The 4,117-nt window shown below is 40.7% G+C and overlaps 1 pseudogene; it reads left to right on the top strand.

The window, feature by feature from the left end:
• The first annotated feature begins 1,480 nt into the window (after positions 1-1,480).
• LOC130679755 (olfactory receptor 7A10-like) lies at positions 1,481-2,285 on the top strand (annotated as a pseudogene).
• The last annotated feature ends 1,832 nt before the right edge of the window (positions 2,286-4,117 follow it).

The following is a 4,117-nucleotide window of genomic DNA, read 5'->3' as shown; positions in this document are numbered from 1 at the left end:
CTTTGTCTTCTATCCAAATTTATTTTTGTTCCATTATTATTTTGCTGTACAGTTAGGAGATAAAATAAGAGTTGAATGTTGCCAGAACCAAGGATGCTTTTTATTCCTTGCAGTGTCTCTGGGACCCCTGAACTATCAGACTTTTTTTTTCCAACTCAGCCCATTTCATGTTTCTCTGTTTCTATCTCCCTCCTTCATTTCCTCTCTCTCTTTTTCCTTATGTTTGCTGAAGAGTTCTGTTATATTTCTTCAAATCCAGAGCACAAAATAAGCATACCAATCTGGTTCCATTTATTAGTCCCTGGGAAGCCTACTAATTGAAATTTCAGGTTCCATTTCTACATCCTTTATGGGAATGATTACTGATCTAGAGAGCTTGAGTTGTAGCCGATCTTAGCTTAATCACTGGGGCTGGAGGTGAGAAAGCCATGGTAAGAGCACAGCCCAGGTTGCCACCATGGAGTGTGTGTGTGTGGTGTGTGCACATGTGTGCACCTTGTGGAGTGAAAGTACAGATTTCAGAGCAGGGTATAGGCTCATATATTACAAGGTGACCTTTAAAATACAGAGGCCTGAAGAAAAACAATTGACAGTGTTGATGGGATCTATTTCAATGTATAGGAATCTATTGCAATCAGATTTATAAAGTACAAGAGGTATATAGTTTGGGAGAGTGACTCCCTTTGTCTCCAAGTTTAACCAAGAACAGACCACCTCTTCCTTTGATTGTCTGACACCATCTCTAATCACCATCTCTCTAATTACTCACTCACACACTGGCTTCCTTTTTTAGGCTTGAACAGCTGAAAGTAGCACAGTCCTCAAAACCTCTGCAGTGGCCATTCCCTCCACCAGGCACCTGCCTCCCCATGTACACGTGCTCCTGGACCCTCAAACTGAAGTCTCTGTTCCGAACAATTACAAAATAACACTTCTTTCCACTCTCTCCTCTATACCTATTTTTGTTTTCTTCATAGCACTTGTCCCATATGAAATATTATATACAATTTCATTTGCTTATATTTTTCACCATCATCTGTCTTATAGAGGCTTTTGTTTGTCAGCACCCTGTACTCAAGGCTTAGAAGGTGACTGGAACATGTGTGACACTCAATACATCTTCAAATGCATGAAAGATATTCTCAATCAATCCGTAGAAACCATGACATAGAGGGGAAAATGCCGAGAATGGGATAAATTTGCCTAATCGGAGATGAAATAGGGGATCTCTGAAAGGGCACAGATCCATATACAAAATACTGAAATTAATTTATAGGCTACAGAATGTAAATTGTAGCAGTCCAACAGTGTGAGTAATACCATTTGTGTGAAAATAAATGATGTCTTTCTCTTCCTCTTTTCTGGTAGTCAATCCAACTATAAGGAACCAGGAAATGATACATGGATTTCAGGATTTCTTCTTCTGGGATTGTCAGAGAAACCAGAACAGCAGCCCCTCCTTCATGGGCTATTCCTCTCCATGCACCTGATCACTGTGTTTGGAAACCTGCTCATCATCCTGTCCTTAAGCTCAGACTACTACCTGCACACACCCATGTACTTCCTCCTCTCCAGACTGTCCTTTGTGGACATCTGCTTCACCTCCACCACCATCTCAAAGATACTGTGGAATATCCAGACTCAGAGCAACATCATAACCTATGCAAGTTGCATCACCCAGATGTGCTTTTTCATTATCTTTTCAGGGTTGGACATCCATCTCCTGGCTGTGACGCCCTATGACTGGTAAGTGGCCATCTGCCATCCTTTGAACTACATGCTCATCATGAACTCGCAGCTCTGTGGACTCTTGCTTCTGATGTCCTGGATCACAAGTGTCCTTCTTTCTGTGTTAGAAACCTCAGTGGTGTTGCACCTTTCCATCTCTACCGATGTAGAAACCCCCCACTTTTTCTGTCAACTCAATCAGGTGGTCCAACTTGCCTGTTCTGACACTTTCTTTAATAATCTGGTGATGTATTTTGTGGCTATGTTGCTGGCTGGTGGTCCCCTGTCAGGTATTCTTTACTCCTACTCTAATATAGTGTCATCCGTATGGGGAATCTCATCAACTCAGGGCAAATACAAAGTATTATCCACCTGTGCATCTCACCTCTCTGGTGTCTCCTTATATTTTTTGTACAAGCCTAGGTGTGTATCTTAGCTCTGCTGCTACTCAGAGCTCACACTCAAGTGCAACAGCCTCAGTGAGGTACACCGCGATCACACCCATGTTGAACCCCGTCATCTACAGTCTGAGGAACAAAGACACAAAGGGGCTCTGAAAGGATTTGTTAGGATGGCAGGAATGAAAGGGACAACTGTGCTGGGCTGAGGCCATAACCATGATTGCCGGGGTCCCAGCCTCCCAGACTGAAATTAGAATGTTTGAATCAGATTGCAAAAGTAGAACTTGCTCCTTCTGTTTAAGTCCTTGAATTTCCTTTTGTTTGAATTTATTTCCTCTATGCAACTTAAGTAACCACTTTATCACTCTTTCTGATCCATCTGTTACAAACACCGTTTTTCCCTTTGTGGCTTTTCCTACTTTCATAAAGGTTTTCACAAATCAGAAAAATTTGGAAATTGCTCTATATTTCATGGGTAAGATGGATTTCTTAAGAATAATATCTTCTACAATGATATATGTCATTTAAGGAATATTATCTTGTCTTATGGATGGAATAGTTGGATCACATTGCTCAAACAGAGTAAACTACACTTGGCCACTGATTCCATTAGCATAATCCATTCCAGAGGAAAATCTGAAAGCGAAGTTTTTAACTCTGTGCCCATCATTCCCTCTACACCAATACCTTTACTGCTTTTGCTGATAATGTGGATTTTATCATTGTTTCACTTAAGTGTCAGCCTATTGATAGTGATGCTTTGGGCTAGGAACTCCTGGGACTCTTGTCCTGTCCCTTCTTGCTACTCAGTCTGAAGACAAAGTTGCTGGACCTGCCCTCATGATTCTTATCATAATTGCAACAACTATCAGGTAACTTTGGAAAAACTAGGGTTCTCACTCACAGATACATAAGGGTCTGCCATGCACCCATGGGCCACACAGGGAGGACTTGGGTACAGAGACAGAGAGCATGGACCAAGTTTGGGGATCTGCCTCTATTAGGGTCCAGGGACAGGAGGCTAGGATTTCAGGGATTTATTCTTTGCTGGCACATTTAAAACATTAGAGTGGGAATTAGAGCAAGGGGAAGAGAAGGGCTGGGTCACTCAGACAGTCTGTTATATAGGTAACTCAGGGCTTCCTGAAAGGGAAACTTTAAGGTGAGGTCAGTCTGGGCACTATTCGCTAAATGTGTATAACAGCTGGAAATTGTCTCTTTGAGGTATAAGTCTTTGCAGCATATGCCTTGGGTATCAAAGGCTTAATGCCCAACACATTATAATAAAAATACTTAATGTCAGGGACTTACAGTACAAATACACTGTGTTTTATACATGGTCTTCTGGTTTTATTCTCTTATTTAAATCAGTGCCCAGTGCCCAAAATATCTACCACAGTCACCAGCAAACACTGACTAACAAATAATGTATCCTAGTAGGTTAATGAATGTAGATTTGAATAAATAGATTAATCTAATATGGCCTTAGAGTCAGAGATGGCCTTTAATATGAGGAAATATTTTAATCAGTCATTTTATTATTATGCAAAATATTTTTCATGCTGTGCTTCTATTCAGTGAGGTACGGAAGATTGGTATCCATGTGACAGGGACTTTGCATTGGGGTGAGTAAGTGCTTGGTGTATTTTATCTCTCTAATCATTTGTCTTCGGGTTCCTACCTGAAAATTCAACTGCTGCTTACAATTAGGATTCCTCTATTTCTCTAAACAAAATAACTTCCCTTTTTAAATTTTGTCATAACACCCAAGGAGATAGTGAATGAGCAATATCAAGGTCCTCAGTCCTTTATCTCCCACATGCTAAGAAATATCTGTTTCATGACAGATGACTCACAAAAAAGCTTACATTCTTTTCCTTCTGTGTGATTTGCAGTTACTAATACTTCTTCATAAGCATGCATGTCCTTCCCACCTCTTCAAGTTTCCATGGAATGAAACCTCAGTATGGTCACTTGTTCATCAAGTT

The sequence above is a fragment of the Manis pentadactyla genome, chromosome 12 (genome assembly GCF_030020395.1).
Source record: "Manis pentadactyla isolate mManPen7 chromosome 12, mManPen7.hap1, whole genome shotgun sequence".
Classification (NCBI taxonomy): Eukaryota; Metazoa; Chordata; class Mammalia; order Pholidota; family Manidae; genus Manis; species Manis pentadactyla.
The sequence above is the reverse complement of the archived record's forward strand: the minus strand, read 5'-3'. Positions and strand labels throughout refer to the sequence as shown.